This window comes from Dendrobates tinctorius, unplaced genomic scaffold (genome assembly GCF_039654945.1).
Source record: "Dendrobates tinctorius isolate UK_male_01 unplaced genomic scaffold, ASM3965494v1 ptg000020l, whole genome shotgun sequence".
In the NCBI taxonomy this organism is placed as follows: Eukaryota; Metazoa; Chordata; class Amphibia; order Anura; family Dendrobatidae; genus Dendrobates; species Dendrobates tinctorius.
Window position 1 is genome coordinate 45,941,699 of NW_027361688.1, and position 14,483 is coordinate 45,956,181.

Here is a 14,483-nt window from a genome sequence, read left to right on the forward strand (position 1 = left end):
ACAGCCAAGTCAGTTGACAGGGCGCGGTGTTGCACAATATAAGTGCATGGATTGAAGCCACAACCACTAGTCAGGTTTTGGCAGGGAGTATGCATGACGAATACTTGATTGTAGACTTATAAATTTACCCCAGACAACCTCTTTAAGCAAAAACCTGTTGAGGAATGTGACTAAGCTGAGTTGATACAGGGAGTGTCAATTCTTATTATGCACCTATGTATTCTGCTACTTGCTATCATATAAGGAATGCCTATATTCACGAAGCCTATAAAATAAACGAACACTTCCGAATTCATTGGAGATTGCTGGAAATCACAAGTCTTTGTCTTTCTTATTCTCACCGCCCATAAATGACTCCCATAAGTTTCTAAGTTAAAGTTTGAGCTGTTTACACTGTTACAAAGAAAGTGTCTTGCTCCTACATTACCCAGACAACACATTTATTTAAATATTTACAGTGTAATTAATAATTTCCCCTGTGGAGGCACTGCAGGGAAATTCAACACTAGCTGTTTGGTTTTCCCACACATTACTGCTATTTGTTGAGGAATCCACCAATGAGTCACTTTGTGAAAAAAAAATTGTCACTGGTAGTGTTGAGCATTCCGATACCGCAAGTATCGGGTATCGGCCGATACTTGCTGTATCGGAATTCCGATACCGACTTCCGATATTTTTTCAATATCGGAAGTCGGCATCGGAATCGGAAGTTCAAAGTTGATTGACAGCCTGACGTCATCATGATGCGCGGTGTGTGCGCATCATGATGCGCCGTCATTTCGGGCCTTCCGGGGGTCTCTGCCGGCCTGCCGGGGGGCTGTGCCGGCCTGCCGGGGGGCTGTGTGGACTGCCTGGGGTCTGTACCGGCCTGCCGGGGGGCTGTGCCGGCCTGCCGGTGGTCTGTGCACCCTGTGGGGGTCTGTACCGGCCTGCCGGGGGGCTGTGCCGGCCTGCCGGTGGTCTGTGCACCCTGTGGGGGTCTGTACCGGCCTGCCGGGGGGCTGTGCCGGCCTGCCGGGGGGCTGTGCTGATGTCCGGGGGTCTGTGCAAGCATCGTCCGATGGGACTACAAGTCCCATCTGGCGATGCCTGCTACCATGACAGTGATTGACACATTAGCAAATGATGGGACAGTAGCAGTCCCATCATCCGGCTAATGTGTTAAATGTTAAAAAAAAAAAAAAAAAAATACTACATACATACTACATGCATGCTACATACATACTACATGCTACATACATACTACATACATACTACATACATACTACATACATACCACATATATACTACATACATACTACATACATAACACATATATACTACATACATACTACATACATACTACATACATACTACATATATGCTACATGCATGCTACATACATACTACATGCTACATACATACTACATACATACTACATGCATGCTACATACATACTACATGCTACATACATACTACATATATACTACATGCATGCTACATACATACTACATGCTACATACATACTACATATATACTACATACATACTACATACATACTACATGCATGCTACATACATACTACATGCTACATACATACTACATATATACTACATGCATGCTACATACATACTACATGCTACATACATACTACATATATACTACATACATACTACATACATACTACATGCATGCTACATACATACTACATGCTACATACATACTACATATATACTACATACATGCTACATACATACTACATACATACTACATACATACTACATGCATGCTACATACATACTACATGCTACATACATACTACATATATACTACATGCATGCTACATACATACTACATGCTACATACATACTACATATATACTACATACATACTACATACATACTACATGCTACATACATACCACATATATACTACATGCATGCTACATACATACTGCATGCTACATGCATGCTACATACATACTACATACATACTACATGCTACATACATACCACATATATACTACATACATACTACATACAATACATTCATACAATACATACATAGACATACAGTACATATAACATAGAGTAACATACTTACCAATACTTGTCACATTGTTCCCCGAAGCCATTGTCTTTTACGGAATAAATATTAACATAACAAACCACAAAAATACTCACCCACGATCCGAAGCAGTCCACGAGTGTGTCCCACGACGATCTTGGGTAGAGAACTGCAGCATCAGCTGATGCTGCCGTTCTCTACGGGCTGCAGGAATCCAATGACGGAAGGTAGGTATCCTTCCGCACTGTATTCCTCCGCCACTTAAAAAAAAAAAAGTCCCTAGTCTCACTTTATGCCATTGCTGCGTGGGAAATTCCCACACAGCAATGGCATAAAGTGAGACTAGGGACTTTTTAGGATACCTACCTTCCGTCATTGGATTCCTGCAGCCCGTAGAGAATGGCAGCATCATCTGATGCTGCAGTTCTCTACCCAAGATCGTCGTGGGACACACTCGTGGACTGCTTCAGATCGTGGGTGAGTATTTTTGTGGTTTGTTATGTTAATATTTATTCCGTAAAAGACAATGGCTTCGGGGAACAATGTGACAAGTATTGGTAAGTATGTTACTCTATGTTATATGTACTGTATGTCTATGTATGTATTGTATGAATGTATTGTATGTAGTATGTATGTAGTATATATGTGGTATGTATGTAGCATGTAGTATGTATGTAGTATGTATGTAGCATGCATGTAGCATGCAGTATGTAGCATGCATGTAGTATATATGTAGTATGTATGTAGCATGTAGTATGTATGTAGCATGCATGTAGTATATATGTAGTATGTATGTAGCATGTAGTATGTATGTAGCATGCATGTAGTATGTATGTAGTATGTATGTAGTATATATGTAGTATGTATGTAGTATGTATGTAGCATGCATGTAGTATGTATGTAGTATGTATGTAGCATATATGTAGTATGTATGTAGTATGTATGTAGCATGCATGTAGTATATATGTAGTATGTATGTAGCATATATGTAGTATGTATGTAGCATGTAGTATATATGTAGTATGCATGTTGCATGCATGTAGTATATATGTAGTATGTATGTTGCATGTAGTATGTATGTAGTATGTATGTTGCATGTAGTATATATGTAGTATGAATGTAGCATGTATGTAGTATGTAGTATGAATGTAGCATGTATGTAGTATGCATGTTGTATGTATGTAGCATGTAGTTTTTTTTTTTTTTTTTTACATTCAACACATTAGCCGGATGATGGGACTACTACTGTCCCATCATTGGCTAATGTGTCAATCACTGTCATGGTAGCAGGCATCGCCCGATGGGACTTGTAGTCCCATCGGACGATGCCTGCACAGACCCCCGAAGCCTGCACAGCCCCCCGGCAGGCCGGCACAGCCCCCCGGAGCCTGCACAGCCCCCCGGCAGGCCGGCACAGCCCCCCGGCAGGCCGGCACAGCCCACCGGAGCCTGCACAGCCCCCCTGGCAGGCCGGCACAGCCCCCCGGCAGGCCGGCACAGACCACCGGAGCCTGCACAGACCCCCTGGCAGGCCGGCACAGCCCCCCGAAAGGCCCGTACAGACCCCAGAGAGGCTGTACAAGGGAAAAACAGGATTTTTCTTATTCCGATACCGGAAGTCCCATAGACTTGAATGGGACTTCCGGTATCGGAATCGGCGATACCGATACTTTTTTTTAAGATCGGCCGATCCATTCCGATCCGATACTTTGAAGTATCGGACGGTATCGCTCAACTCTAATTATAAGTCTATGGGTGTGCATATGTGCGCATTGGCATGCTCATGTATGCGTTTTTTTGCGCATGCATTTTTTTGTTGATCATTGGTTAGACAATGGAAATTAGGGGTTTGGGTTAGAGTTAGGGTTAGTTAAGGGGGTTTAGGGTTAGGGTTAGGGTTTGGGTTAGGGTTGGTATGGTTTGGTTAAGGGTTAGGGTTTAGGGTTAGTTAGGGTTTAGGGTTAGGGTTAGGATTTGGGTTAGGGTTAGTAGGGTTTGGTTAAGGGTTAGGCTGGTTTCACATTTGCGTTTTTTTGCGCTGGAAAAAAACGCATACGTGCGCATGCGTTTTTTCCCCTATATTTAACATGGGTGCGCATACCTGCGCGCTGGTAAGCGCACGTATGCGATTTTCATGCGCTGCGTTTTTTTGGGGTGAGCGTTTGTATTTTCCAGACGCAGCATGTTGCATTTTTTGGCACTGCAAAAAAGCGCATGCGCACGTATGCGCACGTTTTGTGCTAAAAATGGCCATTATAGCCTATGGATGCGCATACGTGCGCACTGGCATGCTCATGTATGCGTTTTTTTGCACATGCGTTTTTTTTTGTTAACCATGGAATTTAGGGGTTTGGGTTAGAGTTAGGGTTAGTTAAGTGGGTTTAGGGTTAGGGTTAGGGTCAGGGTCAGGGTTAGGGTTGGGGTTAGGGTCAGGGTTAGGGTTAAGTATGGTTTGGTTAAGGGTTAGGATCAGGGTTAGGGTTAGGGTTAGGGTTAGGGTCAGGGTTAGGGTTAGGGTTAGTTAGGGTTTAGGGTTTGGGTTAGGGTTAAGTATGGTTTGGTTAAGGGTTAGGGTCAGGGTTAGGGTTAGGGTTAGGGTCAGGGTTAGGGTTAGGGTTAGAGTTAGTTAGGGTTTAGGGTTTGGTTTAGGGTTAAGTATGGTTTGGTTAAGGGTTAGGGTCAGGGTTAGGGTTAGGGTTAGGGTTAAGGTTAGTTAGGGTTTGGGTTAGGGTTAAGTATGGTTTGGTTAAGGGTTAGGGTCAGGGTTAGGGTTAGGGTCAGGGTTAGGGTTAAGTATGGTTTGGTTAAGGGTTAGGGTCAGGGTTAGGGTTAGGGTTAGGGTTAAGGTTAGTTAGGGTTTGGGTTAGGGTTAAGTATGGTTTGGTTAAGGGTTAGGGTCAGGGTTAGGGTTAGGGTTAGGGTCAGGGTTAGGGTTAGGGTCAGGGTTAGTTAGGGTTTAGGGTTTGGGTTAGAGTTAAGTATGGTTTGGTTAAGGGTTAGGGTCAGGGTTAGGGTTAGGGTCAGGGTTAGGGTTAGGGTTAGGGTCAGGGTTAGGGTTAGTAAAGTCATGGTTTGGGTTAGTGTGAGGGGCCACCTAATGTTGGAAAAAAACGCAAACGCGGTAAAAACGCACTAAAAACGCATACAAACGCATAAAAACGCTGCGTTTTTTTCATGCATGCTCATAAAAATGCTTGAAAAAAACGCAGCAGTTGTATGCTTTTGTATGCGTGTTTTCAATGCGTTTTTTTGCGGGAAAAACGCGCTGCAAAAAAAAGCAAGTGTGAAACTAGCCTTAGGGTTAGTAGGGTTTGGTTAAGGGTTAGGGTTAGGTTCAGTATGGTTTGGTTAAGGGTTAGGGTTAAGGTTAGTATGGTTTGGTTAAGGGTTAGGGTTAGGGTTAGTAAAGTCATGGTTTGGGTTAGTGTGAGGGGCCAAGTAATGCTGGAAAAAAACGCAAACGCGGTAAAAACGCACTAAAAACGCATAAAAACGCTGCGTTTTTTTCATGCGTGCGCATAAAAATGCTTGAAAAAAACGCAGCATTTGTATGCATTTGCATGCGTTTTTTCCATGCGTTTTTTTGCGGGAAAAACGCGCTGCAAAAAAAAGCAAGTGTGAAAGAAGCCTTAGCTGCTAGGGCTCATGTTGTAAAATGTTTCCTCAAAGCCCAGCACTGTGTAGGCACACAATCCTGGGAATTGATGCAGCAGGCAAGTAAGAAATGCGGGAAACAAAGATTTAAAGCACTGGAGGCTGCAGGCAGACAAGACACTCAGAAGCAGGTACTAGAAGCACTGTACACCACAGACAGAACACAAGAAAACTAAAAGCCTTAATACCAAGATCTAGGTGTGTGTCTTGGTGGGCCTTATATAGGCCAAGACAGATAATCGCATAGGGGCATGCCAGACCACTTGCACAACTCAGTGTGAAGCACAGTAGCAGCAGCCATAGGAGAAGGTGATGAAGCCCTGCGAGCTGGGGCAGATACATAACAGTAACTAGTTTAAAATGGTTGTCTTTTTTCCAATGACCTATAAGGAAATTTTGAGTTAATAGGGTGTGTAGTGGTGGGAGGTTACAAATTTAAACCCCTATCTAATAGCAAAAGTAAAGTGTAGCCAATAAAGGTCTGTTTACCTGAACTGACCGGTGGCACGATACGGCTGCAGACTGGTAAACTTTAACTGATGGGTGGTTGTTTAATAGCCTGTTCACGTAGACAGACTAGAGTACATGATGCGCACTGAGACGATCTAAGGTAAATTGCTAGTGCACATAGGCCCGCCATAGTTCTCGGCACAGAATGATGCACAGTCGAGAATGATGCTTTTTTGTGCTGCACAAAAGATCATATTACCCAATGAATCAGTGTTTTGCTCATTTAACGAGTGATCAGCAGCCTGTTTACATGGCAAGGTAATGGTGAAAAGAGCTTTTTAACTATGCTCTTTCATGATTATCTTACAGCTTAAATGCACCCCCGCCGATAAGCTTGATGTTTGCGGCGGCCAGAAATGTTTAATCGCGGAGCTGCTCTGTCTTCCGATAGTGGCCGTGGCAGGATAATGCACACCTGTCTCCTGTTAATTTGAATAGGAGGCACGTGTGCAGTACCCAGCCTCGGCCACTATCGGAAGTCAGAGCAGCTATGTAATTGAGCATTTTCGCAAATGTCCTTAAACAGTCAAAGCAGAGCACAGCTACAAAGATTGTCTCTTGATATGCATGACCCAGCATGTTCATTGGTTGCACATACCACTTATTGAATTTCATGATTAACATGTAATACTATATTTCTCCTGTGGGGGTGCTGCAGGGGAATTATTTAGTAACAAAAAACAGTAATCTAAAGCAGGAAACCCTTTTGCAGCTTCACAGATTGAGAATTTGCCATTAGACAGGCTGGGAAGGATGAGCAGTGACTGTTGATTGTCACAATCAGCCTAGAACTTTCCTAGAACTATATAAAACTAAGGAACGACTTTTGAAGAATATGAAAAAAAGGCGAATCACAAAGTAACATTAACTGATGACTTTATCAAACTATTAAAACTTGACTCTACGTTGTGCCGTACTACAAATATATTGGGATCTCGAAACCAAAAGCATTCGATACCTTTCTTTAATGCACCCGCTCAGGACTGCATAGTTGTTAAATTCAGCAAAAAATATGTCGTTTTACTGACCATTAGGCATGTAATAGTCTGAATCTCGTCTTAACACCACTTAGTAAAATAGCTTGTAAATACCAGATTTAATAGAAAAGCACAACTTAAAAGCTGACAACAAATATGTTGCTGAACGTATGCCTCATTTACCGTACGGGCATGTGACTTCTATGCAATCCATATGCTCCGTATGGAGGAAGCGTAAAGCTATGCTAATATGATAAGCAGCAATGATCCCGCTCATTGTCTTAACATCATTTGCATCAACACCGTGTGCGAAGAGTGGTTGTAATTGGCAGCAGGAGGAGTAAAGAAAAGAATTCCTTCCACTTGGATGACAATGATAATTGATAACTGTCTTCATTTGCATACCTGCTTGCATCATTGAAACCAGAAATGGAGACACATTAACATAGACTACTTTGTAATCTTGTGTCAAATGCATCAAACTTGATAATAAAGTTTATAATGTTTAATAGATTGTGTTTCATTTTCATATTAATATGCTATACTGAATATAATGAGACAGGTTGGGATTAGAGAGCGCGAGATATAACAGACTTTGAAATGAAGGGTTTTATGTACTGGAAGGTTTTATTAGCTTACGGCATCTGTACTTTCCGCTGTTTTTCCTATGTTGCCAAAAATGCGAAGTCGAGTCCAAAATTTTTATGTTAAAACTTCTCGGCCACATTGCCTCAACAGCACTTTACGTACAAGGCTGTTGTTTCTCCGGTCACTCTCTTCCCAGTTTATATGTTCTTGTGGTTTGAGAAACAATGGCGGCTCCACTTGATATTTGCATGATTGATGACCAGTGTGGAGTGATTCGATTTTTGTGATCTAAGACTTTGCGCACAAGATGGAGAAAGCATTTTGTCGAGAACAAGTGTGTATGAATGGATAGAGAATTTCAAGGAATGTTGAACAACGGTCTGCAATGAATAAGCCGGACGCCAGTCCATGTCCACAACTGACGAAAACAATTGGAGTGTACATGAACTGATGTTTTTTGGATAAACGAGTGACAGGGGATTATTATATGGCAAATCATCTCCTGAAAGAAGCCCTATGAGGATGAAGATTCATGTCTGTTGAAGAAGTTTATTCATGACTCTCAACTCAGCCAAAAATGTATTTTAATGAAGGAATGTGACAGCTTGTTGACAAATCGATGTCCTATCTACATGAAGAACAAAAGGACTCGGTATGTTGAAACCCAACAGTCCAATTCTTGCTTATTCCCCTGCCATTGGGGAAAAGTCAGGACCACCTTCCCACATACAACAGTAGGACAACTGCTCCTGACAAAATCATTGGCGTTAACAAGCATTAATCTAATGTGCATGACTGCTTCTAGACCAAGACTATTTACATGACCGAAACGGCATTCAAAAGGTCACCTTGAAGCACATTTCATTGGAACTCCATTTGAAACACAGCACAATCTTCATAAAAGATATATAAAAGTTCATCATTTCCGCTATTTCTGCCAAGCTCTTGTTCTACTTAACTACAAAACTAATTGAATCGAGCATTGCTATAGCACATGTGCCCTGCCACTCCTTTCATTGTCTGCTGAACTAATCGTGATCCAAGTGATATACACAGCTTTCCTCATCAGTTCCAAGTGACTTGGTGGCTCTATGCAATGATTAAGGACATAGGTCTGAAACTTATTTGCGACTTTTAACTTTTTTTATGATTAATTCCAAATTGTTTTACTGTTCTATAAAAGAGTTGCATTTTAACAAGGCATGAGTACTACTGCTGGATCTGATCTCTTCTTACATTCATCTTGCCTTGCTCCAAGTGTTCCATGCATTGGACGCACCTGACCTGCATGATTTGGAAATATATCGATGAGCGGACTTTTTGTTCCCAAATTAAAGACTTGGTGACTATTGGCTTCTATTAGAGTTTAATTTTTACATGATTGTTGACAAATACATTTTCAGTGTGCTGTTTTGCAATGATTCAGGTAGCAATAACAAAATGGGCTTCTCATTTTTTTTTCAACCTAGGCCAGAAGAGACTGATATCTTTATTTTTAGATCTATTCATAACACTTATTTGCCAACTATTTTCAGTTTCTTTTAGAATGAGTCATTTAGTAGTAATAAGAATGGGATCAACCAATGCTGGGTCCCCTGTCTCCACAAGCTCCGTATAAGGATGACCAAATTTGTCAAAATTCAACTTTATCAAATTTGCTAAAAATCTATATTTTAATTGCATCAAATTTATTTAAACTGACCCCAAAGCCTAATAAACAGATAAAACTAAGTTGAAAATTATTCTCACTTGGCCCTCATCTTTGCCATGCACAGCTCTATTCTGGTGGCCTCCTTTTTCTCCAGTGTGGTCTCTTCATCATTGTTGTACATTGTCCTCTTCCAGCTCCTGGCATCTTTGTCACCCACTAAGCTACCATGTATGGGCAACTTGGTGGCTCAGCAGTTAGTACTGTAGACTTACAGCGCTGGGGCCCTGGGTTCAAACCCCACCAAGGACGACACTTTCAAAGAGTTTGTATGTTTTGTCCGTGTTTGCTCAGAATTCCTCTGGCTTCTCTGGCTTCCTCCCACACTCCAAAGACATACTGATAGAGAAATTAGATATTTAATCCCATCGGGCACAGCGACGATAATGTATGACTGCTGAATATGATAGCTCTATATAAGAAAAGCATAATAAATAAATGTCCTCATTTTAATCTAGCAAAATGGTGGTTTACCATCAATTTACTGGTTTTTCACTACTGTAAGTAAATGAGGAAAAAAATTGGATTCGGGGAATTCAGATTTTGATCATTTGCTCATTTTTAGCTCCACACTATCAGATTTATCCATCTCAGTGGTATGTACAACTTTAATTTAGCATGGATTCAATGTCAACTAATGTCCTCATTCCTTAGTCTGTGCCATAAGCTGAGATTACACACTCCTTCTTCTGTTTGGAAACTTTAATGGCTGCCATATTAGTTGTCGATAAGCTTCCAACGTATAAAAGTAAAAAAAAAGACAACTGATCACAATACTTTATTGATTTGTGAAAAATATTTAAGGTAACACTGTTAGGCGTAAATTTGACTACTCTTCTATGTTCAAAGTAGAATATGCCATTAAATATAAACTTGTCATTTTCCTTTACAAATTTTGGGAAGTATACTCTTATCTCTTATTGTAACCGTCTTCTATAGTCAACCACATTTTTGTTGTTCCTTAATTCTTTGAATGCAGAAAATATGGTTTGAAATTGGCCTAACTTCTGGTAAAGTTCATTCTGAAAAGATCGCCGAGCCGTTATCCCCAGAAGAACTCAGACAAAAGGATTAAAAAACGTGTTCTTTTCTAGCATTTAAAGATCTGTCAGTCTAAAGGAAGCTAATCTTTTCACTTGTATGACAGGGGAGGGGTATGCCGGAGTGCTGATAATATACAGCAGGCTGAACGAATGTGTCTCAAGCACACAGGAGAATTTCGCTCTTAGAAAACACATGAAAATAGCAGGACAGCAGCTCTGCTCAAATGATAGAAAAACACTTTTTGTTTGTGCTTCAGCCCTACTGTGCAGTATTCTAAACAAGGACATGACAGGGGGAGATGAAAGAACAAGAACATCTGGTGTCCCAAAATACAGGCAAGGAGATGTGACGGGAATAGAGTGAAGTACAGTTTATTTTTCTACAAGTTTCTTCTAATCTGTCGGGGGTACAGTACAATGATGGAGCTATCACCGGCATGTATACGATAATGCTGTAAACAATGCTTGATCCAAAAATACACCCGTCTGGAGAAGAATTTGTCAAAAAGAGCTAGAATTAAAACTACAACTAATGTATAACTAATAATACATGCACATAAATAGTTTCCAATAATCATTGAATCTGTCTATTCAAGGTCCAGAGGCTAGTGGAGATCCAATGATGACCTTAATTGTCACAGGAGGAGTCTGCATTGCAAGAAAATATTCACTAATAATATTAAATACATGTAATGCTTATTAATGCTTCCTATACTGATCTGTTTATCTAAGGTCCAGAAGTAAAGGGAAATCCAGGACCTTGTGTTAGAGCATGGTTCTGCATTGCCCTAAAGGACAATATAAGTGACTGTCTTTCTCTTTGTCATTGGTGTCCAAGGTTATGAGGTCTGAGGTGAAGGGGTAAAGGGAGATCCAAGGCAGATATACTTGTACTTGTTAAAGTAGGGTTCTGCATTGCCTTAAGGGACAATGTAAGTGAGTATCTTTCTCTTTGTTGTTGGTGTGCAAGGTCCAGAGGTCCGAGGTGAAGGCGTAAAGGGAGATCCAGGGCAGAGATAATTGTATTTGTTACAGTAGGGTTCTGCATTGCCTTAAGGGACAATGTAAGTGAGTATCTTTCTCTTTGTTGTTGGTGTGCAAGGTCCAGAGGTCTGAGGTGAAGGCGTAAAGGGAGATCCAGGGCAGAGATAATTGTACTTGTTACAGTAGGGTTCTGCATTGCCTTAAGGGACAATGTAAGTGAGTATCTTTCTTTTTGTTGCTGGTGTCCAAGGTCCAGGGGCAAGGGGAGGTTCAAGGATGACCCTACTTTTTATAGCACGGTTCTGTATTGCTCTAAGGGACAATATAAGTGAGTGTCTTTCTCTTTGTTGTCGATGTCTCTGTGTGCTATGTGTTCAATGAAATAGCAATACTTGCGCTACACGCCTGAAGAGTGTGGAGCGCCCCGTAGGGCCTGGGGGTACTCGGTACCAGGCCCGTTGACTTCCATGGGGGACGGTGTCGCGGCGGCAGCGACCCGGTCCGTGGCCCAGAGGCGTCCAGTAATAAAATAGGGGAAAGTTGTGTGGTATTTATGTGGTAAAAATGAAAATAAAGTTATTAGATGGTGAAATACGTGACGCCACCTGTTCTATTCTGGCCAGAGGTGACCAGCGCTGCGGTGTTGTTCCTCTCGGATGGATGTTGGGCGCAGCTATGATGTTGTGGCCCTCCACAGGTAGGGCTGTAGTCCCAGGGTAAATCTGTTAAATAAATAGTAAAAATAGCTGTGAATATTGGGGTGCAGAGAAATGAGAGAAAGACACAGAGAGGTGCAGTTTCTTTACCTTTCACTGGTAATAGGTTGCAGTCCGGAGTAAAACATACAGGTGGTGGAATGAGTCCGGCTCGCCTGGATGCTTTCAGGGGATCCACCTTGCCAGGTGGGGATTTAGGACCTTCCTTTCTGCGCTTTGTGTGTGGGTCTCCGCTGTATATAACTATGCTGCGACACTCTATTCGTGATGGTTTCAGTAACCTGTATGGCTGTCAGCGTGAGCCTATTCCACGGGTACCATTCTCTTCACCGTCGGCCCTGGGCTCCTTATCCGCTGCCGTGCCCTCAGGTGTTCAATGTGTACAGGAATTTACAATCCCCTGTACTTTCAGATTCGGCTATCAGGACTTACAGCTCCTGTCAGCCTAGGATGCTGATGTCCCTTTTCTCTTTATAAGCGCTTCACTCAGGGGTCTGCTATATGCAGTATTTTAGCTTCCCTAGAGTCTCTCAGTCTCTGCTCTTGTCCTTTTCCTTCTTGTCAGATCAGCTGCCTGTCTTGAACTGACAGGATCTTCCAGAAAGATCCTTTTACCTCACGTCCTCACGTTTAAACTGTCATCATTTCTCCTCACAGCTCACAGCTGTTTTGTTTCCATGACAATCCCCTCAGCTGATTTCAAGCTGACTCACCAACCCCTGCTGGCCAGAATTTATAAGGCATCTCCCTTTTCTGACCTGCAGCAGGAAATTGTGATTTTAATCTATGCTGTCTGGCATGGGGGTCCCTTTTCTGCCTCCAAGCATGACTTCACCTCTTAGAGGGAGGCAATGTCACTGTGACAACAAGACTCTGGGGTGTCACAAGTGCTGTTAAGAAAACTTTCTAAAATTTGGCTTGAAAAGATTTCCTCAATTCAGGGGTGTGTGAAAAACCCATAGAAAGAACAAATGGTCACCAAACAGGTTTGGGGAGGACCATGAAGAAGTTCATAAGAGTTTATTGGCGTCAAATCTCCTTCAGGACCTGCTCTGCGACTTCTGCTTCTTTCAGCAGGTGCCACAGTATTTATTCTGCCAGCAGCACTGGTGATATAAGATATGTAGGAAACAGAAGCTCTGGACTAAGCTCAGGGTGGTTGGGACCTGCAGTGGGTGTGTATGCTGACCAGATGGAGTTGTCAGCTCCCTGCTCCAGCCAATTGGAGAGCTCCAGTCCCAACGTAATCTTCCAGCTTACTGTAGGAAGCTGCCAGTTATAGCCTTGTATTCATCCTGTTTAGTCCTGTCTGTTTAACTCCTGAGTCATGTAATTGCATTGTTTTGTTGGATTGTGTTACTGATTATTCTTGCGTCTGCTGATTTTGTACTTTTCCTAAACTCTTGTTTCTGACCTGTCTACCTGAACATACCTGACAGCCTGCACCACCGAATGGCAGATTATTCTATAGCCCCAGCCCAGGGGCCCCTATATAAGTCCAGCTCCCTGTACAGGGGTTAATGGGTGAAGGCCAAAGTAACCCCTGAGATTTGGTATGCAGAATGGCTTTATTTTCTAGTGTCTCAATTTATCTTATCAGAGATTCACTTTAGCCAAATAAGTCATATCGCTTCTTGACATTTGGCCAAGATCAACTGTAGTATTTGTTTGAAAAGGCGGCTATGGCCTGAGCCAACCTGATTGATCAATACATCATGCACACTGGGCAAAGTGCGCTGTGCAGTATGATGAATACCTTTTATAGTCATCCAGTGGAGACTCTGACCCTCCAAGATCAAAGCCACCTGATTGAGCAAGTTTGAGAGTCTGAAGTGTCAAGTGCCTCAGGAGTGGTGACCCTGAAGTGCCTTAACTCGTAGGAAACCCAGTTGAGTTTCTACCACATTTGCACTGTCCTTAAGATTTTAATTCTTTTTGAGCACACACCCCTTTCAGGGTTTTTTTGCTATGATGGGTACTTTTAAAACTTCCAGTCGAAAGTCTGGCTATTATTACACTAGAAAACCTTTGTTATTTATTTCATTGTTTTTCACTTGTCTCTCACCCTTTGCCTGTGTGTCCTTGTCAATAAGACTTAGGGCCAGGTCACACATAGCGACTAATCAGCGATCCTGACAACGATATGAAGGTGTCAGGATCGCTGGTATGTCGCTACATGATTGCTGGTGAGCTGCCAAACAGGCAGAAACCCGATGTGTACCCTAGTTACCAGAGCGCTGATACAGGGAGCTGGTAA